At 43.4% G+C, this 24,721-nt stretch overlaps 1 protein-coding gene across 10 annotated transcripts in view; it reads left to right on the plus strand.

The window, feature by feature from the left end:
* DAAM2 (dishevelled associated activator of morphogenesis 2) overlaps positions 1–24,721 on the plus strand; it is a 244,007-nt gene that overhangs the window by 58,784 nt on the left and 160,502 nt on the right. The gene's annotated exons all lie outside the window — the stretch shown is intronic.

The raw sequence follows: 24,721 nt of genomic DNA on the forward strand, positions 1-24,721 counted from the left end.
ACCCTACAACTGGGAAGCTCAAGACCTGACCTCAGATCATCCAGGTGACAGCAGTGTGGAGCCACCAGGCTGGCCACCCTGCCCTGCTGAGTGAATCTGAGGTAAGAGATTAACTGATCTCTGAGCCCCTCTTCTCCTTGAGAAAATGTCTGGAGGCTGGGCTGTTCCCTAGTGATTCTGCTATTAGGAGTCGGGAGAATTGTTCTCTTCTTGGTTGTGCTACTGACTTGCTGTTTGAACCTGGACAAATCACTGAATTGCTCTGTCACTTTCTTTAAATGGATCGAATGTTTGTTTTTTACTGAGCATTTGCCATGTGCTCAGCCATAAAGGTAGACAGCCTTCCCCAAAGGACCTTACATCCTAAAATCTCTACACTGGACATAAGCCAAGATTTGTAGTATCGCTTTTTGCAAAGTATGCATGCAGAATTTGCATGCACAATATGTGCACTCACAAGAATTGGGAGTGGAAAAGACTAGTCTCTGGTGGTTTGCAGTGCAGCTAGCCCTAGTTGTACATACAATCAGAGTAATAGTGAGTACAAACTATGCACCTGAACACTTCTAAAAATCCAACTGCCCTGGATAGCCCAGAAGACTGGCTGTCTCAAAAGATAATCTACCTTTAAATGGTGTTTTGTAAAGCACTTTGATCCATGAAGGACACATGTTTTAGGGCTAGTTTTGTTTTTCCTTCCATATGATAAAAATAAGTCCATAGCTTGCTGTTTTGATACCACCTTACTAGGAATTGACTGCAGGCAGCACAAAATACTCTTCTGGCATCTCTGCTGCAGTTACTTTGAGTGGCTCCAAACAGAGGGGAATGTCTTTGTGGTAGTTTTTCTCCAAAGAGAGAATTCTGCTGAAATGTCTTTTCTTTGGTGGCTGCAGAAAGGAAGCCTGTGTTTGAGGCCCCAGTTTTGTACATCTGTTGGATCAGTTTAGGCCAATTTTCCCCCCCTCCTTTCCATTAGCAAACTAGATATAAAACAGAAGCCATTGGATAAATAGGAAAAATGTGTAGCAGAGGAAGCCCTTGTGATTAGGGAGCTGTTAACCAGTTATTTCATGTCCGGCTTTCAGTGTATTTATAAAAATGATGCTATTCAGTGACACTTTGAATGACTATAAATGGTATCTGCTCCATTGCTGCTTTCTCATAGAAGTGAACTTGCTCTGTATTTTTAACATAAGCCCATTGATTTCTCTCCCCAAAGTTAATATGGTATTTTTGAAAAGCTCTCTAGAGGAAACTGCTCCAGAGACAGGTACAGCATGGGCAGTGGCTGAGCCGGCTTCCCCACACCCTATCCTGCTAATGTGCCTCTGGCTCATTCTAAAGGGGTGAGAGGGCAGTTCAGTCTCTGGCCATTCTGGTGCAACTGCTGACTGCGATGTTGATTAGTGCCAGCTGTGAGGTTTGATGTGAGGTGGCTGCTTGTCCACTAGGATCAGGACTGAGATCCAGCAAACTCATTTTTCATTGATCGCCAACAGCTGTCATGTCACTACATGCATTTATACAGCCCCTATCTAGATACTGCAGGAGCGCACATGGTTTAGATCAAGAATAAATAACATCTTCCCAAATAGAGGGAGCAAAGATGCCACAATCCCCTCCCCCCTCCAGCCCCGTGCTTGCTAAATTTAAAGGAAGAGATGGAGAAAATCCAGCCCATGGGCAAAATGCCAGGGATTCCAGAGCCTGCAGTTAGTGGAAAGCCTTGGACAAAAAGATGAATCTTGTATTGTCTTAATGGGGCCAGGCTTAGGCCTGCATGTATTTCCATAGGCAAGAGAGCACCCTACATGGGCTCTGCTGAGCTCTTTATTGTTTGGGAAGAGAGCCAAAGTGTTCTGAGAGTCTCTAGGCAGCATGGTTGGACAGACAGTCTCGGAGGTAAGAGGGATCTAGGCCACTTAGGAGAAGAGCTAAGCTTTGTGGACACTAGAAGTGGATAGGCAGTCTGTGTAAAGTGTGACACAGATCTCATGTGTTCCTGTTTGTCTGCCCCACTTGGAAGTGGTGAGTAGCATTCCACACTAGCTAAAGGTTCCAGGTGGCCTTCGAGGTTAATCTTGGGTAGTGTGTTTCAGTGAACTAGATACCAAATTGATGGGGACCTTAGATATCAATGCTTTTGTCATCTCAAAACTGAATGACTGTAGTGAAGTGGTTCTGAAGCTAGGGATCAGGACTGCAAAGTGGGTCACAACCTTGTTTTAATTGGATCATCAGGGCTGGCTTAGACTTGCTGGGGCTGAAGCCAAAGCCTGAGCCCCACTGTCTGGGGCTGAAGCCCTTTGGCTTGCGCCCCCCCGGCACAGTGGCAGGGGTTGGGCAGGCTCGGGCTTCAGTTCCCCCTCCTGGTGTCATGCAGTAATTTTTGTTTTCAGAAGGGGGTCACGTTGCAATGAAGTTTGAGAACCCCTGCTGTAGTGACATGTAGCAATGACTTGAAATCAACACCAACCGGGCTGTAATCTAGAGATGAATGTCTCAATATTCCATTCCAAATGCAATGGGCCATGCATTCTCCTCTGTCCGCTGATCTCCCGATGAGTTATGCTGCACATGTTCCTATATTTAAAGTCACCTTCACCTGAGATGAAAACTACAGCAGGACATTTTTGACTTCCTGTTTTATTCAACACCCTCATGGACTAAAACATGCACTCTAACCTGCAAAATCTCAGTTGCCCTCCCAAAGGAACTGGCCCTACTTCTGATATCACTTGCATCTAGACTGGACCAAACACTAGACAGCACATTGTAAGGAACAATGCTGTGCTGGCCACAGGGAGATGGAAAAAGTCCACCAGCTAATGTAGTCCATTTCTAGCTTCCATGATTCTGAGACCCTCAGTGTGTTCTGGAACATGTCATGTTGGGAGTGTTTTTAGTTCTTGGTAGCCTTCCAGTTTGTGTCTCAAGAGGATCCTTCAAAATATTTTTATTTGCCTAACTAGAATGAAAAACTAATTGCTGTCTGTAAAGCATTGGGTAAATAGCACAAAGTACTGAGTTTTTAAACATAATAACATGGTAGAACATTGCTAATAGGCCCCTTACTAGCCTGCAAATTTTATAACCTACTTAGCTCTCTTGGCAGAGATTTAATAGCAGATGCTGTAGTGGGGGTTGTCTCTCCATTACTCAATGTTAAAACAACATATTCTACAATATATTGACTAGTGAATTATGAAGTATTGTCATGAATAACTCATTTTTAATCTCAGCTATACCTTACCTCCAGTGTGGCTGAGAGCAGAATTTAGTAGTCAAGTAGCATGGTCCAGTTAGGAAAATTTCTCCACTTGTCCATGCCTTCATTTCCTCATTTGTAAAATGGGGAGACTGGTACTAAAGCCATCTGTATAAATTACTTTGAGATTTATAATTTCCAAAAGAAATAGTCAATTTTGTGCTGCAGTTCCTTGCTCCCTGGTCCTTTGCTTACTTGCTAACTTGCTCTATTTGGTAACTTTGCAACTGGTCCTGCAGTCGTCGGTGGGAATTAGCAAGGTTCAATGGTAGAGATGCTTCCACTGGTGTCAATTCTCTCACATGGACGGACTGACTGACCAGCAGGCACCTCCTGGTGTCCTTGTGAGGTAATGCTGAAACATGAGGAAGGGGAAGGTGCTGAGGAAGGAAGATAAAATAAAAATGAAGACTATTTTGTTCAGCATCCTGCATCAAGTCCAGCATGGCTGTGTTTGAATCTTGCTGATGGAATGTCCTGACATGTTTGTTTTTCACCACAGTCCTGAAATGTAAACAGGACATCTTTGGATGCTAATCCAAGGGACAGGAAATGACTGGGAATCCTGAACTCTTGCGCCATTGATAAGTCACAAGGAAGTGAACCTGAAGGGAGGGCTGGCACAAAATTCTGGAGTGTGGATGGAGATGTCTGCGTGTATGAGGGGAGTGCAGCAGGCAGAGTGGTAGTCTAGGGCAATTGCCTTTGGCCAGGTGCACCTCCATAAACGGACACATCCTGCATATGAGCAGAAATCCTGGAAATTGAGTGTTTAGAGTGCTCTAAATTCAGCTTATGGGAGATAAGTGGAGAGATCTTTTGTAAGAATAAATGAACGTATACAGAATAAAAAGGCCTTTAATGAAAAGAGATGCTATGCTTCCTTATAGGTGGTGCAGAGGGGAGCAATGTTGATGATGCGCATGAAAATGGTGGTCAGCAAGCGCTTAGGCCAGTCCCGATAGGCCGGGACACATGGCTGATTGGAGGTAGCACAGCCTGGGATCAACTGGTCTAGGTGGCCTGCTACAGTAGAAAATCCACCCTGATCTCAGGAGAGAGTCCCAGATAACATTATGCTCTTAACTTCCAGTCAACAGCTTCTACTACCTCAATGAGAGATTAGGGGCAGCATGGAGCATTGGTGGTAGAATGGCTCTGAGCTGGGAAAAGGACTGCAGGAATACAAAGGAGCTGGCACTCAGTACAGAGCATGAGATTCATATTGTAGGAGACAGGACTCCACTTGGGCTCTGCATGGTTAGAAGACTTTGGTTCTTCCGAGTGCCAGCTGCTAATCCCTCCTCTGTAGTATCCTTTGTGGTAGAGAAGAGAGGCCTGTGTTGTAATGAATATAAAGGGGATCCTTTATAAAGAATACTAGTTCACCCGCATCTCTAGCTCCCAGACTGGCTGGCTGCTCCCTCATGTCACCACACAAGGTCTTCTAAGTACTGCTTTGGACTTTATAGTCATGGAAGGGACTATATGCTGCATACAGAGAGCGAGTTAAATTTTCTGTGCCCTTAATCTTGCCTGTTTTTTTAATAGTAACCTCCCCCCTTCTGTGCATTATGTACACAGAAAGGGATGACCTGACTCTGTGTGTTGCTGACTTTAAACAAATAATCCAACACTAGTTTCTGATTTTCCATGTAGCACATTGGTCGTCATGCAGTGGATTGTGCCCCTCTGCAGTGCTGCATGAGTTGGGTTTTTATCCATATCTGAAATTGGAAATTATTACTTAGAATTATTTATTAAAGGTGAAACTGGCCCCGGTTTCTTGTTACCTGCCAAGCCCTGAGAGCTTAGTTGTATTAGTGATTTCATCAATGCAAGAAAGGCAAAGCCCCAGACTCCTCCTCTCTTGGTAGCTAAGAGAAGCAACTTTTAAATTTTGAAAACAAAATATTGTTTAAGGTTCCAAATCAGAATGAGAACTTGTTGGGCAGGCTTAAATGACAATTAAAAATGAAGCTACTTGGTTTGTGCCTAAATTTTAAGTTGGGTAGGTAAAAATTGAAGGCTTTGATCCTGTGATTGAATCCACTATTGCAGACCACCAAATTGTTAGTCTCTAAGGTGCCACAAGGATTCCTAGTTTTTGCTGATAGACTAACACGGCTACCACTCTGAGACATCTGATGGTAGAGGGCTCTTCAATCTACACACAGGTATAACAAGATCCAGTGGCTGGAAGTTGAAGCTTGACAAATTCAAACTGGAAATAAGGCCTGTGTTTTTAACAGTGAAGGTGTATATCTGTTTTTTTTTTTTTTTAATGCCAGCATCCTGTCCAGCATGAATTAGCAGAGAATGCTGTAGCTGATTGCTTAACTAGAAGAGCACCCAACACCCATGGAAGAGGGTTACTTCTCTCGTCTAAACTGGCGTTTGTCTTCATATCGCCCACTGTTTCCCTGCTACCAGTGCTGCTCCACCAGCTAGGAGGCAGTTAGGCAACATGGTAAAACACCAGAGCCCTCTAGTATTTCCACCATTGCCATCACCAATGGTGGGACTGCAAAGGTGAGAAATTGCTGGTGTAGATAAGAGACTAATTAGTCACTTAGAACCAGTTTGGGGTGTTGGGGTTTTTTTTTTTCAAGTGCTCATACTCGTCACTAGAGCTGGCTGAAATTTTTAATTTATAATTTTTCAATCAAAAATGGCCTCTTCCCAAATCTGGGAATATTTACAGAAAGTTTCCAGTTTCTAAAGTTTTTTCTGCTGTTTCATAAAATCTAGAAACTTCAAATTTTTGAGGCTTGTGTTCCCCTCCCCCACCTCCCAAATGAGGTAAAATGAATGATGCCCAGAGTGGGTTTTTCCCACTTTTTTTTTGGTCCCTCTGAAGCTTTCTAGTGTATTCATTGGCACTATGGGGAAAAAAGGAGAAAGGGGGAAATTTATCTCCAGAAACGCACAAAGCTTCCTGTTTCAGAACAAAAATATACTTTGGAACTTTTTGCAAGTGAGAGAGTGTATGTGTGTGTAACTGTTTCTACCCACCATGCTCAGCTCTTCTGAAAAATCTGTTCCTTGCTTTGGTACCTTGATGGGAGCTGGAATTTTGTGAAAACTTGTGAGAGCCAAGCTGTTTGGAAAATCTGACTCTAAACATTTAACTTTGAGTGTCTTGAACCAAACATGTCATGTGAAGGTTGTAGAGTATGTGTGAGCCTGCATTTGTAAGGTGGCAGTAGGGAGGGTGGGTGGCGGAACTGACCAATAAGATAAATGGATTTAAAAAATGCTAGTTGAAATTTTCATACATAGTAATATGATCTGTCATGTGATTGGACACAATGCATATAATTGACAAGCATGTTCCCTGGAATTAGGCCCCACTTTGCAAGAATTCCCTGAAGGGCCAAGCATAGTGCAGAGTACAAACTACCCCTTATACCACTTATCCATCTTAAAAGTGCCTGATTTGGAGCTGATGGATCTGATGTATGTTGGACCAAATCTTTTTCTTTGCAGAGACCTAACTCTGTTTCTCCATGAGAGCTCTGACATGGATTGTGCAGGCTCAGCTTTTGCATACCAGAGGCCTGACCCTGAGATAATACCTAATTTCACTGGGGTGAAACTTGTGCACAGCACCTCCCAGGAACAGCCCAGATGGGAAATGCTCTGAAAAACTCTGTGCTAGCAGCATTGTGGGGCCTGGTATGAGAAGAAAACGCTGTGGCCCTCCATGGCATGCCCTGACAAAGCCCATACCCCTATTGTTTGGGAGTGGGATCACCTAATATGGTGGTTCTTTCCTGCCTTTAGCTGCTAAGACTCTATGAAAATTGGGTTTTATAGACTGGAAGCATGGATGCTGATTTTTTTTTTAAACAATTGAAAGATAGAGTTCTTCCCCCAGAGATTCCATCCCGGGCTTTTTCTAGAGGTTGTGCAAGGGAGAGTAGGAGAACGATGCGTCAGGGCTGTGCTGTGTGTCCAGCCAGTAAGAGTGGCCTCAGTCGAGAGGAGAGCATATTTGATTCCAAGCTCCCACTGACCTGGGAGCAACCTTATCTGCAGCATTGAAGTGGGCGTTAATAGTCTCCCACAAGTCTGGTTTAGAGGTAGGGGCTGTGGATTTCCTTTGTGTTGAGATGCTTTGTGGGGGGAGTCACCAGGGAGGAGGCTGAGACTGAAAAGAAGAGGGGAAAGAAGAGTATGAGAGGGAAGATCAGTTTCTCATTACTGGAAAGTTGGCACTTGTTGGTGTTCTGGTCTCTGAAGCCAGGTTTCTGTGGAGACAATCTCCAGTACATGAACTGTCAGATGTTTTGGGAGCTGCATGCCGCTGAGCAGGAAATGGTTTACATTCTTTATCTTCCACATAGCAGGCTCCGGAAAAGCCCTGCCAAACATACTGCTCCCAGACCTCAGGGACCAGGGCTTGAACTCTGGGAAAGGCTGGGGTACCTCCTTTGGCTTCTCACAGGGTTTTGCTCACCAGAATTGCATTCATCTGCTTTCCAAGCATTTGTCTTGAAAAGCTTCCTAAGGGAAAAGATTGGATGACACTTGATTGGCTCTCCTAGTGCTTCCAAGGCCTCATCCTGCTCCCAGTGACATAGGTGGTTGAGCCACCCATTGACTTGAACAGGAGCAGGAACAGTGATCAGAAATGGATCAGAATCAACAGGCTGCATCTGAACCCCCTGAACTTTGGAAAAAATAAGATCTGGATCTGAATCTTGCAGTTTGGGCTCATCTCCAATACCAGTGATCTCTTCTCAGCTAGCGGGACCAATGGGGGTGAATGAATGCTTGACTGCTGAATGGAGTCAATCTCAAGTGCTGCCTGGCTTATCTGGCATGTCCCCTCACATCTTGTGAGGGAGCATCTGATCTTCAGAACAGGCCAGTGTATTCTGTCACCATCACACCAGAGCTGATTTGGGAACCAGCAGTTGAGAGGTTAAAGTTATTGTACTGAGATGCAATAAGACTGGTGTTGCTGTTGCAGAGACACAGCTTTACAAAGACTCGTGGATACTGTATGTTTGGGAGGTGCCGGGGTTGGAAATATTCATATGAATGAGATTAAGGTTTAGTACCCATGAGGTTTCCTCTAACTCTGGAAGGGCTCCTAATGCTGCCAAAGCTGCAGTTTCCTCAGGAGTTTCTAGTGCTCATGTAGTTTAATAACTAGGCTTGAAGGGGGTGGGGCAGCTGCCTGCACCCAGTGTGCTGTGTGAGTAACAGCTTGTGCAGTCTAACCTTCTGCAAACAAGAAATTGGAGGAGTTGGTGTTTTTGATGTTTGCAGACATGCTCCCTAAAAATTCCCTGGACCTGCAAGCAGGGAGGCTGGTTTATAAACAGCTCAGTACTGCCACATTTGGACTGGCCTGGGTTTTTTAGATAAATGTTTCAAAAACACCTTTTTAGTGCCTTGCTTTTTAGTTCTGCAGCCCAACCTCCCCTTCCTCCACTGATACAAGTACAGGCCCAAACAGTCACCCCAGCCTATACCTGATCTAGATCTGCACCAAGTAAGCCCCCCTAACCACTCATACATGAACATACACACATGCGCCTCTCTCTGTGTTCACGTGCTCACAAGCAAGCCTAAGACCCCAATACTTGCCCACAAAGAAGGCTTGCTCTCTGACAGATCCACATGAGCATGGATGGGCATATGCACCCCCCTCCATCCAGCTCAGGTACACTGTGCTGTCACTTTCAATATAAAATGAACAGTGCTTTATTCACACATCCCCTGAAGAAGCTATCAAAAAAAGTTAAAAATTGAATTGGCCTTAATGTTGTAAACTGTGTAGTTGTCCCAGGAAGTTGTCCCATAATGACTACCACTGTGCTAGTGGGACAGATGACTACATACCTCTGACTGTCATAGCCTTTCTTCCCTTGGCTGATCAGACCCACGCAGACTTTTGTCTATACACCCTTCTCTGTGTGTGATTTCCATTAATGCTGATATTGTGCCCCTCACCCCTGACCTGCAGCAACACCCCTCCCCGCCCCCCCCGTTATCCCAGCCCTGGAATACAAGAAGTGGGCTAAATTCATCTGATAGTTTTCTTAGTAGCATTACCCCAGGGATTACTCTGGCCTGATGGCTCTTCCTTGTAGATATCTGCTTCCTCCTTCTGATTTGAATGCATAGCATGTCTTTGACATTCCCTTCTGTAACATAAACATGTACGTGTGTGTGTATACACTCACACAGCTATAATATACAGAAATTCAAAACACTCCACTGCACAGACTTCTACCCCACAGGACAGAATGAGAGAACAAACACATGGCAGATGTTAGTGGTGGTCATTAATGCACTACAAGAAGGCTCTGACACCACAGTGGTGAGCAACGTATCAAACTTTTTGGAATAGACACTTAGTGCCACGCCCAGGGCATGTTTCGTTTCCCTCCCCCAGCCTATACCAAATCCAGTCTTTTTGTAGACCAGCTGTTTTGCTTGAGGAAGGAGTTGATTTGTGCTGCTTCACACCATCCTCTCCTCCTCCTCCTTTCTCTGCCAGCTGCTCAGGATTCATTTGACTTCTGAATGAAGGGTGTGTCCTGGCTAACCTCTCTGCCAGAGGTTCCAAGAGTTGGCTCACTGTGGCTTTTGCCTCTTAGAGACAGTCAGTTCCTTTTTATTAAACCAGGGTTTGTTGGGGTTTCTTTTTTTTTTTTTACCATGCAATGTTTGCAGACCCTTTTTTAGATACTTGCGAAGGAAGTATTGTTCCCTGAGAATTTCCAGGAGGCCAAAGGCAATTTTCTCATCTCTTCCTTCTTCTCTCCACCCCCCTCCCCCATTCTCTCAAATCTTTTCCCAAGTTTTTTGTGCATTAACCTCTAATACTAGCAGAACTAACATGGACAACTGCTTCTGCCACACAAATGCAACATTACTAGCAATGGACCCTAGCTGCAAAACTTGGGTTATGACGGAATGTAGGAGTATGGGAATGGGGCCAGAGTTGCATGAAACTTGGTGCTCTTAGTATATTTGAAGCCATAAAGGGTAAGTGTATGGTCTGAACCAGACAGCCTGAAGAGAGACTTGTGCTAGCACAGCTTGAGCTATGGCCCTAATAATAGCAGTGTGGATGTTGTGGCTTGGGTGGAGAATCAGGCTAGCCATCTAAGCTCAGACACAAGGTGTCGGGTAGGTTTGAGAGCCCAGGCTGCTGCCCAAGCCCCATCATCCACACTCTTATTTTTAGTGCACTAGCTCAAACCCCGCTAGCATGTCTTGCTTCCATTTCAGGTTTGAATGGACGAGAAACTCTGACAAAACAGCTGAAGTCACTTAAATGACAATTTCACCAGCACCAGCCTGTGGCCCAGATAACCTGCATCAGGATTCTCCTCCATATAGGTTCCACCCCAGATATGAGAGTGATAAGTCATCTTTGCAGCACTGTACAGATCCCTGCTCTGGATCTGCTGAGGAGAACCTCCCCTGGACTGAGGGGTTTTTGTGGACAGGGCAGCACAGGGGAAGGGAGGCGCACACATTTTTCTGTGGCACTCTGCACTAGAGAGCCCCATATAGGGGCAGGAGGTAAGAATTGGTTCCCAGAGCCAGCATTCTGGGGGAAGTCTTGGACCTGTAGCTCCAATGGGACTGTGCTGTCAGGAAGCTGGGGAGAGCCACAGAGTTGGCATGACAGCACAGAGTCTCAACACAGATTTCCCTGGCTGCCTCCTGTGGGTCCCCCTGAGATCTTCAGGGTTTGGGGCTTGTTCTTCACTCCCTTCCCCCAAAATGATTTTGGTAAATCTCTTCTTGATTTGAGTAGCATTTTCTGCCCCTCCCTGCCCTCGAGCCTTTCCTAGAGTGGGTGCAGGCCCAGGACAAGAAATCCAGCCCTGTATATTCTTAATGAAGCGGATGGAGATAGCTGCTTTGTGTTGGGGCAGCTAAAAGTTGCCTCTGGCTCCTGAGCAAAGGTGCTGACTTTTTTTGTTTTGCAGGTAGGTGCTCCACACTGGTGGTTCTCCCTCCCCTGAGACCTCCTCCTGCCTTAAGGGCGGGGAGAGGGAAGAGGAGCCAGTGGCAGGGCACCACTGAAGACCTGCTGGAAGCTTAGGGCCAGCCGCTGAACAGCTGATTGGTGGCTAGCCCTGGGGCCACTAGAGATGCAGCCCCAGCCAGCCCTGGGGGTGCTGAGCACCCTCTATTTTTTTTTCTCTGGGTGCTTGAGCTCCTGAGCCTCTTTGCTATTGATTTTGGTTTTGTCTTGAGGGGCATAAGGAACTGCAGGTTTCCCTCTGGCAATGGGGGGGAAGAGTCTGATCCTTTGTTTTAAGGAGGGGAAGCAAAGTGGGGGTTGCGTGTTTTATTGTTTGTAAATTGGGAGGGCTGGTTTGTGCTTTATAGTGCAGGAAACCTGCATGAAAGGCTTGCTTGTTTCTTTGCCTTTGAACTACACTGACTTTTTTCTTTCCCCAGCATGTAAACATTTACAGTGTGGGAGCACCTGTCACTGTAAATCAGGAACTTGCAGCTCACTCAAAGAAGCTGCTAGTTTGGCACATCTTTCAGTGTTTTGGGTTTGAAGTTTCTTAAAGGGATGCTGTCAGCCTACCTTTTAATGCATATATCTACTCACGGATATTTGTAGCTGATGCCTTGGGAGTTTTGCTGACCGAAGGACTCTTCATTTTGCGCACAAGCACACTATTTTGTTCTTCTGGCAAGCATGCCCGATTGTGAATGCGGATATGTTGTAGGATTGCAGATGTCCAGCTCTGGAGCTGGTTGGTTGTGGTAGGCTTGCTAGTGACCGGGGCCTGCAGAAACTGGTCTGTTTTTGTTGGGTTGCTGATGCATATCAGACTTTGTACCTGGATTGTACTTGTAGAGCTGCTTGCAATTACTGGTTGGTTTTTTTTGTAGGGCTCGCTTGAGGGGCGCTAGGCTGGTAGCATGGACTCAATTTTCCAGTTCCTGGGGCTTTTTTTGTGCTGGGGACAAAATCCATGTCTAGAGTTGGATATAAGGGGGAGAGCGCACGAGAGCTCTTTTTAAAACTAGATAGATGAATGATACCCATAGAACACTGAGACCCCAAAAGATCATGCAGTTAGTGGGGTAAAAATTGCTTCCCAGTTTCCCTTGACATGTTCTTTTCTCTCTCTGAAGGGAGCGCTGCTCAGATAGCACAGCATAAAACATACTTTCCTAGAAGGCTTTGGGATAGGGAAAGGTGTGTGGAAACTGTAGCTGTCGTTCCTGTCCCTACACACAGTCCCTCACTCAGATAAGGCTGAAGATTATGCCCTCTCCCCATTGCAATAGTGAAAACACTGATTTGGTGGGGTGAGAAGGCCTGAACCCATTTGGTGATTGGCTGAAGCACCGTTTGATTTCCAGTGACCTTGGCTATGCTTTGCTCTCCTGATTTGAGGTAAGCAGATTGCATTGCCATTTGCAAAGGGCTGAAAATCAGTGACTTGGAGAGACTCTACAATGAGATCTCTCTTGGGGCCTAGTGCAGTGGGAGCCTTCTAAAGGGATGTCTGGACAGCAAAACCTGGACATGGACTAGCCTACCTGAGTTAGCTTGAATGCAGCTAATGTGGGTAACAATAGTACTGAAGACAGTGCAGTGAGTGGTATAAACTGGGCATGGACCAATGTTCCCTCTAATTTTTTGACAGGCCGTGTGCAAAAAAACTTCTTCTGTGCAAATTTTTGTGTGCATGGTGTTTTGCCATGTGCACAGGGTTTAGGATCTGTGTGCGCGTGCACACAGCGTAGAGGAATCAGTGGCATGGACCCTGGCTATGTACTCTGCTTGCTAGCCTGCTCTGAAGCCCATACTATGCTGTCTTCACTGCTATCGTGACCCACTCTAGCTGGATTCAAACTAGCTTGGGTAGGCCCGCCAGTGGCCAGCTTTTGCTATGTAGACATACTCTGACACACAGGACCTCGATCTTCTCACATCAGTGTATGCCCAGCAACTTAAAAATGGAGTTACTCAAGACTAAGGTTGAGAAGCTTTATTGAGAGCAGCCATTCTAGCAAAGAGCTACATGGCATTGACTAAACACACCCAGTATCTTCTGCCCCAGCATGAGACTCCCCCTAGTTGGAGTCTCCCTTTCATTGAGTTCTGCTAAATTTAGGCAAAGGACATAGCTTTAGGGCCAACAAACAGAAAGCATTTTATCTAGACATAGCTAATTCTTAACAAAGCCCTTCCCTGAACGGGAGAGAGCTTCCATCACCTCTGTGCTTAGTCTCAGTACTAGTTGCTTTTGTCTTGCTGCTTTTCCTTCTGGGGTGGAGAAATGGCTTGAACAGAATGGTAGCTGCTTGGACTGGAAAAGACCCACCAGTTCAGGAGGCAATTCGTGCCCTAGCCTGTACTGTAATTTGTGTATAACTGGGATAGATTCTGCAGGGTTCTGGGGGGTGGTGGTGGGATCTCAGCTTTGGTTGTTGCAGAGTGTGCTCAGGAATACAGGGAATACTTTCATCCCTGCAAAGGCATTTCCCACCCTCTTTGTGTGATAAAGAAATTAGGCCCAAATGTGTACCTGGTACAATCAAAGGCCATACACCAGGAATGAGTGGTTGGTAAGTTTTTTGTTTTTTTGGTTTTTTTTGTCCCAGGAGGCATGTACATCTGTCAGGGTTAGTGGGAGTCTCACATACCCATGGAGGGGCAATTGTATAGAGGAAGCCTTTGCTGGTCTGCTCATCTGAGCGCCAAAAGCTAGACATTACAATCTGCAACTCATTTCATCCTGAAATTACTGCCTTTGAACTGCAAACCGTGTTGGTTTTTTTAAATATCTGATCCACCTTTGGGCATGCTATCAAGGTGCTGTGGCCACTGATGAATCAGGAGACAGGTACTGAGTGTATATTGCATGTCACCTTCCTGCTGCTTCCTTGGGATAGGGGAGCCCTGAGATGATCAGCTGGCTGTATTTGGGAAAACACAGGTTGTTGGTCAGTCACAGATCCAGAAAACCTTTTATCCAGACATGTTTTACTTCAACTTCATTCCTACCACAAAAGGTCTCTGCAGCTATGACATTTTGCCATGAATTGAAGGCAGGCTACACCTTAAAACTGACAGACTTAGTAGTAAAACAAAGCTGTTGACATGGGATGTACATGCACCACACATGTAAGGGCCATGCATATACTCTAGGCAATGTGGACTAAGGGCAGTCATCACTTTGTAAGGTAGATCGCTATGGTTGCATTGTATAAGGAGGGGACAAGTAATCCGTGTAGTTTAGACTCTGATGTACATTTCCCAGGTACTCCAGGGCTTGCTTTCCCCCTTCTCTGATCTTAACAATGGGTTGTGTGCAGCACGGCATCTTTCAAAGGCAGCCATTGCTCATGCAAGCAGTGGTGGATTTTTGCCAGACAACACAATTTCTTTTCAGACCCTCCTAATCAGCACCAATGTCCTGAACACCCTCCCCATAGACTAAGGGCATGGCTCATCCTAGTGTAGCCACAACCATTCTCACTGGCCCCAAAACCCAAGGATAGAAGTCCAGGGGCTATAACCAGTTCCTCAGTGTTGGTCTGTAATTTCCTGCCCCTGAAAGTATCTGAGCAGCCAGAAAATTTTATCTGGATACTACTTAAAAATGCGCACACAGAAAACAACCAACAATCCATCAGGCAGGACTTACTCCAGCCATACATTCTTCATGAAGACACATTAGGTTAAAAGTTCAATATTTTCACCAAGTTGTTGGCTCAAAGTGCAAATCTACTTACGTAATGTTGAGGTTTCAGGGCATTGATCCCAGATTAGCCCTTGTCAAAATGCTAAAAGAAAATAAAAATGCTGGAATAAAATACTGTGTTTGAACTCTTTTAATTTCACTTTTTAAAGTGAATGTAATGCTGGTGCCAATTTGACAGCCCTGCAGTCTGAAGTCCTCAATTTTATCTTGAAACAGGTATAGTGTGGGTGGTACCTCACCCTGTCACTGTCTCAGCTTTGATTTAGAGGAACCATTGCTAGGACCAAGAGAAATTCAGAGTCTCAAGACGTTCAGCTTTCAGAAGGGTAGCCGTATTAGTCTGTATCTGTTTAAAAAAAAACACAAAAGTCCATATGGCACCTTGGAGACTAACAAATTTATTTGGGCATAAGCTTTTGTGGGATATAACCCACTTCATCAGATGCATGGAGTGGAAAATACAGTAAGCAGGTATCAATATATAGCACATGAAAAGATTGGAGTTGCTGTACCAAGTGGGGGGGTCAGTGCTAACATTCTCAACAGTTGACAAGAAGAGGTGAATATCAACAGAGGGAAAATGTTTTTTTTGTAGTGACCCAGCCACTCCCAGTCTTTTTATTCAGGCCTAACTTGATGGTGTCTAGTTTATAAATTGAAAACAAACTGCAGAACTGGAATTAATTTGTTTTCAAACAGTTTCCAGTTCTGTTTTTTTTAAGGCTTTTTTATTGAAGGATGGCCACTTTTAAGTCTCTTGAGTGTCCAGGGAGATTAAAGTGCACTCCTACTGGTTTTTGAATGTTTTAGTTCTTGATGTCTGGTTTGTCCGTTTTATGTTCAGTACTTGGTGCATTCGGCTCAAACTTCCCAGGACTGCCAAGTAGTATCATTCATGCTAACGAATTTTTTTTTTAGAGTAGGTATTTGTGTGCTAAGAATTGAACTGAGACCCACCAACTTCTTAGACTTAGGGTACATCTACATTGCAATTAAATACCTGCAGCGGGCCTGTGTCAGCTGACTTGGTCTCTGACTACAAGGCTGTTTAATTGTGGTGGAGATGTTAGGGCTCAGGCTGGAGTCCAGGTTCTGAGAGCCCTGGCTCCAGCTCGAGCATGAATGTATACACCACAGCATCCACTGCCCAAGCCCCATGAGCCCAAGTCAACTGATGCTGGCCAGCCACAGGTATTTAACTGCAGCATAGACATGCTCTTAGTCCTGCAAATGGTCATCAGAAGCATACTCTGCCCTACGTGGCTCCATAATGGGAAACCAGTGGGGTTTGGCCCCATGTTTTCCACTTGGCATTGCAGAATGCTAGCTATTAGGATACTGTACCAACCATACAAGGAGATAGCAATTTAATTCTTGTTTACATTGGGGTCTTGCCCTGGTGACAACTATTTGCACCAGTGGAACATGCCTGTGCTTGAAATCAAGGTAGCTACCACTGGGGCAAATAGATTTTCCTGACTACACTGGAGAATGAACTAGTGCAGCTACATTTGTGGCTGGCTATCAATGGCTGTAATTGGGGCAAATCTCCTATGTAGACCAGTCTTTACTGAGCTGTTAGAGAAGTACTGATTCTGGATCTAGAATTAGAATGGGAATACAACACTCAAGCAAGGATAACATTGTATAAAGGGATGAAACATTCTTCTGATTGTCTGGGAAAAAAACAATTCACATGGAAGAGGTTGGAGTTTGGGAAGATATAACTGGAACACTGTTTTTTTTGTGGTTTTTTTTGGTTTTTTTTTGAGCACATGGGCAATTCTTACAAAATGTTCCTTCTCCCAGCAAAAAGCACTAATTCTCTTTAGATGCTTATTTTGTCTGGAAGATTCAAGCACCCAGGAGCGCAAATAGTCTTGATTCCCAAATCCCTTTGCAAAATAGTTCCATCACATTTGGAAATATTTGGACAGGGATAGCATGGAAAGGTCTGATTCATCTCGATAAGATGGAGGCACTTGGGAACAGGGCTCTGCTCATTCATTCTTTAAAAGGCCATGTTTGTTGGTGCTGATGAAAGATTGACTTCCTTTCTGCCCAATAGAAGTACAACAAGGACAGCAGCATGACAAGCTTCCACTTCACTGCACCCTGCCAGTTTTGCGGATCCATTCAATCTTTGGCTTCTCTCCTGAGATGGTTGGTTGAGGTTATTTTGATAGACCAATACTGACCTGGGCCAGAACCAAACCAGTGAGATCAATCACCATTTGGTGTAATTGTAATTGCAGTTACATTTGTAAATGATACTACTGTAGACCTCCCATAGCTGACTTCACTGGAAGTGGTTGAGTCCTGTGTGTTTGGAGCTGAAGGATTAGGGCTCTACTCCTGGCTGCCCAGGGGTGGCGTGGGAGGTGTGTGTGACTTATTCATTCAGCAATGTTGTCTTGTCTTTGGCACACACCTTCATTATAGCAAGTGAAAGGCTTCATAACCCACTCTAGCCCTCTACAGCCGATTGTTTCCTTCACCCCCCTCTTTGGTAAAATTGCTTGACTGGGCATTATAGTGCCAGATGAAGGAGGTATAGGAAACTAGTGAAGCTGAGCAAAGATAGATTACTTCAATTTTTTTTGCAGGAGAGGTGGCTTAGACCAGCCCGATTTGAGTAGCAAAGATGCATTGAATTGCAAGCACAGCATCCTTCTGGATGTCACAGCAAGATTGAACTATGGAGACTATCATGGCCATAATGTTACAATGTATTCTTTAGAGAGTCCTAAAAATAACATTCTGGGTAGGTGATCATTTGTGACTGACTGCAAATGTCTGGGGATTGAGTAGAAGGTCTGAAGTGACTGCGGGGTGGAGTGGCTGGCCTTGCTTCTGATTGGCCCGTGGACAGCACCTGTGAAATCGGTGGGATTTTTTCCTGGTGGGTGTTGGTGTGGCTCTTTTTTTTTTTTTTTTTTTTTTGGTAGGCAGGTTCCCAGAGGCCTCCACTAATGAGACTTGCAAGAGAACAAAATGTACCACATAACCCAACTAGTGAAGTTACTGCTGCCACATACAATATGTGGTTGTGAAAACCATTCCATGAATTTCTTTATTTCACAAGGTGTAAAGCTCTCCATTTCCAGCCATTATATAAATGAACTTCACATGGAACTGGTGGACATGGCTAACCTCTGCCCAAAACAAACTACTCATTGTAGGAGTATGAACCCCGGTGTCCTGGCCAAATTCCAGCTTGGGTGATTATATTCTGGTGACCTGCCATTTCTTTTAAAATTATTTGTGTAGCGCCATAAGTCTACATGGCACTATACAGTAATTTAGCTGGGTTAAATATGTAACAAAGTCCCTCCCCTGGAGGATGTGCAACTTGAGAGCACCACTCCAGCTGGGACAATAGTGATGCAATAAAAACAGAACAAATGTAGAGTGGAGTGCAGCTTTCACAGATTGTGTTATGGGATAGGTGAGTTTTCAGAAGCTTTTTTTTGAGAGGAGAGTGCTGGAGTTTGAGGTGCATTTAACTGGGAACTAGAAGCTATTCTAAGCATAAGAGCTGGCAGGAAAGAAATCAAGAAGACTGGAGTGAGATTGGGGGTTAAAAAGAGGTCAGAAAATAAGCTTGGCGAAACAAAACAGGAGAAGGTTTAGGAGGAGCTGAGGGATGTACTGGAGATCAGGGTGGCATTTTGGAGAACCTAAACATGGAGAGAACTTGAATTTTGTGTAAAGAAAATGGGGAGATTGAAGAAGTGGGTAAACTGGATCTGAGTTGAGGGAAAGGAAAATGATCCTGGTAGCAGAGCAAGGACTCGGATATGAGAGAGAAATAGAAAATGTGGAAAGAATACCAAGTTTGGATAACTGGAAAGGTGGTGGTGGTGGTGTCAGTGAGGGGAAGGGAGAAGGCTAGGGAAGAGTTTTGGTGCTTCTCATTTGAAGGAATGCAATCCCATTGACTCAAACACCTATAAGTGACACCAGAATTTGATCCATAGACCTTGGGGTGGTGCCAGAACATGCATTTTTTTAATGAGAATACGTTTGGTTGATAAAGGTAATAGTATTGACGTAACACACTTTGACTTCTGTAAGGTGTTTGACTTTGTACTGCATGACATTTTGAATGAAAACTAGGAGATAAAATTAAACGGCACTCACTAAATGGATTAAAAACTGGCTAATGGCTAGGTCTCAATGTAATTGTAAATGGGGAATCGTCAAGTGGGTGTTTTTTTTCCAGTGGGGTCCCACAGGGATTTGTTCTTAGGCCTACTCTAACATTTTTATCAATGACTGGAAGAAAACTCAAAATTATCACTGATAGTTTGCAGATGACACACAAATTGGAGTGGTAAATTACAAAGACAGGTCACTGATTCAGGGCAATCTGGATCACTTGCTAATGCAATCCTGAGATGCAAAAACAGGGGTAGAGAGGTTATTTTACCTCTATATTTGCCACTTGTGTGACTACTGCTGGAATACTTTGTCCATTTCTGGTGCTCACAATTCAAGAAGGATCTTGGTAAATTGGAGAGGGCTCAGAAAGACCTGTGAGACTGATTAAAGAATTAGAAAACTTGCCTCATAGTGATGAATTCAAAGAGCTCAATCTATTTAGCTTAACAAAGAGAAAGTTAAGGGATAATTTGATTACAAACTATAAATATCTACATGGGGAACAGATATTTAATAATCTAGCAGAAAAAGGTACAACACAATCCAATGGCTGGAAGTTGAAGCTAGACAAATTCAGACTGGAAATAAGGTGGACATTTTTAGAAGTGAGCACAATTAACCCTTGAAACAATGTACCAAGGGTTGTAGTGGCTTCTCCATCGCTGGCAATTTGTAAATCAAGATTGGATGCTTTTCTAAAAGTTATGCTTTGGGAATTATTTTGGGGAAGTTCTATAGCCTGTGTGATATAGGAGGTCAGACTAGATGTTCACAATGGTCTCATCTGGCCTTGGAATCTATGAATCTACACAAGTGCAATAATTTAAGATGGGAACAAACCATTTCATATCTAGTTATAACTACAAGAGGACACTTAGGTCTCTGTCCACACCTGCTGTTCAGTCTAATACCTCTTCCTTCCTCCAACTCTAATATCTCTGATACTCAGTGTGTCTCTACACTGGAGCTGGAAGATGTAATTTCCATCTTGAGTAGACATACCTGCACTAGATCAGATTGAGCCAGTGCACTAAAAATAAAAATATAGCTACAAGGGCATGAGGAGTGGGACTGGTTAGCTGTCCTGAGTATGATCCTGTGAAAGACACCAGGTACATACTTTGTTTGCAGGGGGCGTTGATGCTCATGCCACCGTAGCTAATTTTGGCGCTCTAGCATGTCCACTTGATACTTTCCAGCATTGGGGTAGACCTACTGTGAAACACTAAGGTGATGAGTACCATTTCTCTGCCTGGACAAGTGGATAAGTACATTTCCTCTTAGTAGTTTTGTTGTGGATTAAATTAGCTCTAATTTACAACTGTTGAAGCCCATGGAATTGCATGTTGTAACTGAGAGCAGGATCTGGCTCAGTAGATCCAGGATTGAGCTTGTAGGTGTAGACTAACTCAGTAGTTTGTGAATGACCCATAGGTTGCATAGTGTCAAGTATAAATGAATACATTTGTAAAATTAAAATTCACCAATAGAGAAGATTTAATTCCTTAGATGAATTGTTCACCTAGCTCTGCCTGTGAGTAGAGAAATATTATGGTCCATATTAGATGAGGAACCAAGGCACAGGGAGGAGAGTTTGCCAAGGCCACAGAGAATCCTTGGCAAAATTGGCTAGAGAACACAGGAATCCTGACTCTGCTTTAACCACAACACCATTCTTTCCCCCTCCTTTTTCATGTTCCTGAATCTAGATTTGTGTGCATTTTTAAATGTTTTTATGGCTGCATTCCGGATTGGTGATGAAGTCAACAGAATGAGAATCCTGCATGTTTTGCTGACAAAGCGTGAGATTTTTTTTTTTTCTGGACAACAGTCTTTCATAATGTCTTGCAACTTTGTGTATATTCTTAGTTGATGAGCTGGCTTTGAGACAGTCAAAACAGCATTGGATTTGTGGGCATTGAAAGCCTAACGTTCGTCAATGATCACTAGCAGTCACCACATTTTTAGTATCCTTTGTAAACTTTGATTTATTCCTAATTAGTAGTTTAATCAGGAATAAAACCAAAATGAATTCTTTGACATTTGAGCTTCCGGGGCAGTAAAAATAACTTAATTTAGCAGAGGACTGTGAATGACACCACGAGTGATCAAATTAAAGACTTTAGTTAGATAAAATAACTGAAGCAAACAGACATTACAGTATAGCCATACACTGCATTGATACTCATGCTCTAAGACGAAATGATGAAATCCAGGGGTGATCAGTCCCTAAATTGGAAGTCTGGGGATAATCCTTTCTCTAACCTAATCTAAAATTAGCATGCTACTTTTTTATAATCAATTATAAGACTCCTTAATTAACATTACATCCATCTTTGACCGTATCTATATTTCCACTACCACAATTAAATATTTTCTGCTTTCTCATTGGCTATTTAACATCAAGCATCATCTTAATTTACATCTGCATACATGCCATGCCATACCATTAACTATCAATATAGATGGGATTTTTCCAAAATATTAACGTTATATTTAAAACACTTGTAAAACCAGTTATTCCCTGGTCATATTGTAAACATGTTTTGCTGTTATGGTCTAACTTATCTCTAATTTGCTTCTGAATTCTTTCTTCATTCACATTTTACCAGGACTCACTTTCGCTCTTGATTGTCAAGCCTATTTTTAGGAAATAGATTTTTGGGGCCTACTTACATTTCAACACATTTCTGTATAACATAAACTAGCATCATCTCTATAGGCTGCCCCTTACAGAATTAAAAATATTTTTTTATACACTTTGGATGATGTAGTTCCATATTTATATGCAGCTTTGCATATCCCCCAGCAGCTCTTGACCCCTTTGCCCAGGCAATATCTTGTCAGGCTTAAATTTCATAGCCTATCCAGTAACGTAAAATGTAATCTCTGCCTGTGAGAAGTTACAGGTGCCATGGGATCTCTGTTCTCAACGACCTGCACCTTAATAGAAAAATTCATTACTGAAAAATTGTTGAAGAGTGAGTGAACTTGCTTATGAAGGAATCCCACAAAACATATACAGCAGAGCTGGTCTAAGGGGGTGGGTGGGTGGGCTGGTTGGCTGGCTTCTTTCCACTGGGAGAGTCTAACTTTGTTTGGTGGGGAGAGGACATCAATGATTCACCTTAAAATGTAACACTTCTGCAGTATGTTCAGAGCGAAGGTTTGCTCTCTGGTGGTATAGCTAGCTGTAGGTTCTGCAGACCAGCTTAGGAAATACATCTCTGCTGCTGTAATGAACCTCCTTTACTTTTCAGTATTTTCGAAGAAGTTTCACTTTTTTCTTTTCTTTTCTTTCCCCCATCCTCCAAAATTTCACACATTGACTGTGTTTTGTGTGAAGTAGTATGTATTTCCTTGTTTTTCCTTGTTTTGTTTTAAACCTGCTGCCTGTTAATTTCATTGAGTGACCCCTGGTTCTTGTGTTGTGAAGGAGTAAATCACACTTTTTCACTTTCTCATACTAGTCCATGATGTGTTAGACCTTGATCATATCCACCCCTTAGTTGTCTTTTCCAAACTGAACAGTCTGTCTTAATCTCCCCTCATACGGAAGCTGTTCCATATATCTAATCGCTTCTTTGTACCTTTTCCAATTCTAATAGATCTTTGTTTGAGATGGGACAACCAGAACTGCACACAGTATTCATGTAGGTGTACCATGGATTTATATAATGGTATTGATATTTTCTTTTATCTATCCCTTTCCTAATGGTTCCTAACATGGTTAGCTTTTTTTGACAGGCGCTGCCCGTTGAGGGGATGTTTTCAAAGAACTATTCACAATGACTCCAAAATCTGAGTGTTAACAGCTAATTTAGACCCCAGCATTTTGTATGTATAGTTGGGATTATGTTTTCCGTTGTTACTTTGCATTTATCAAGATTGAATTTCATCTGCCATTTTGTTGCCCAGTCCCCCAGTTTTATGAGATCCCTTAGTAACTCCTTGGTCAGCTTTGGACTTAACTATTTTGATCAACTTTTATATTATCTGCAAATTTTTGTCATCTCACCGTTTACCCTTATTTTCAGATCACTTATGAATATGTTGAACAGTGCTGGTCCCAGCCCAGATCCCTGGGGACCCCGCTATTTTCTTCTCTCCATTCTGAAAACTGACCATTTATTCCTACCCTTTGTTTCCTGTCTTTTAACCAGTTACTGTTCCATGAGAATCTTCTTTCTTCTCCCATGACCGTTTTGGTGAGGGAACCTTGTCAAGGCTTTCTAAAAGTCCAAGTACGCTATGTCCACTGAATCACCCTTGTCAACATGCTTGTTGACCCCCTCAAATTCTAGTAGATTAGTGAGGCATAATTTCTCTTTACTAAAACCATGTTCGCAAAAAGAAAAGGAGTACTTGTGGCACCTTAGAGACTAACAAATTTATTAGAGCATAAGCTTTCGTGAGCTACAGCTCACTTCATCGGATGCATTTGGTGGAAAAAACAGAGGAGAGCATTTCCACCAAATGCATCCGATGAAGTGAGCTGTAGCTCACAAAAGCTTATGCTCGAATAAATTTGTTAGTCTCTAAGGTGCCACAAGTACTCCTTTTCTTTTTGCGAATACAGACTAACACGGCTGCTACTCTAAAACCATGTTGACTCTCTTCCCCAACAAATCCATGTTCACTTATGTGTCTGGTAATTTGTTTTTTTCTTTTAAAATATAGTTTCAACCAATTTTCCTGGTACTGAAGTTAGGCTGACCAGCCTATAATTGTCAGGGTCACTTCTGAAACTTTTTTAAAAATTAGCATCACATTAGCTATCCTTCAGTCATCTGGTATGGAAGTGGGTTTAAGTGATAGGTTACCATAGTTGGTAGTTTTACAATTTCATATTTGATTTCCTTCAGGACTCTTAGGTGAATACCATCTGGTCCTCAGGACTTATTACTATTTAGTTTTATCAATTTATTCCAAAACCACCTCTATTGACCCCTCAATCTGGGACAGTTCCTCAGATTTGTCACCTAAAAAGAATAGCTCAGGTATGGGAAAATCTCACAGCCTTTGCAGTGGTAGCAGCTTAAAGAATTCTTTTACATTAATTGGAACTGAGCTGTCTGACAGAACAGTGCAGGCAAAGACATGGTGAGCCTCTTGCACATCTCAATTGCTGAGACAGCACATTGCTTTAAGTTGGTGACTTTTCATACAGAGTGAGCACAGGCTGTTTGGAACCCCTTGCATGTGGAACATAATTTCTGGGAAAAAGAAAAGGATGTTTGTCTCCCTTTCTCCCAGCAGAACGAAGAGGGGATTTAGAAGCTGCCCTTGCAGGCAGTTGGAGTGTACCTCATCACAAGTGGCTAATCCATCTGATAAATCTTGGGGAAATTGCATTAGGTTAATTGTTTGGTAACTGAGCCAAGTGGATTGGAAATGAACATGTACTCCCTATCAGAGGAAGAGGACACCATTATAATTAGATCTCAGGCAAAGATCTGGACCCCAGCTCCCAACCTGAGCCGAACCACAGACTGGGTTGCCGGGTGAAAACAAGGACTGAAGTTAGCATCTCAAATGACAGTGAGCTGTTCTGTGTTGTAGAAAAGGC

This window comes from Dermochelys coriacea, chromosome 3, assembly GCF_009764565.3.
Source record: "Dermochelys coriacea isolate rDerCor1 chromosome 3, rDerCor1.pri.v4, whole genome shotgun sequence".
Classification (NCBI taxonomy): domain Eukaryota; kingdom Metazoa; phylum Chordata; order Testudines; family Dermochelyidae; genus Dermochelys; species Dermochelys coriacea.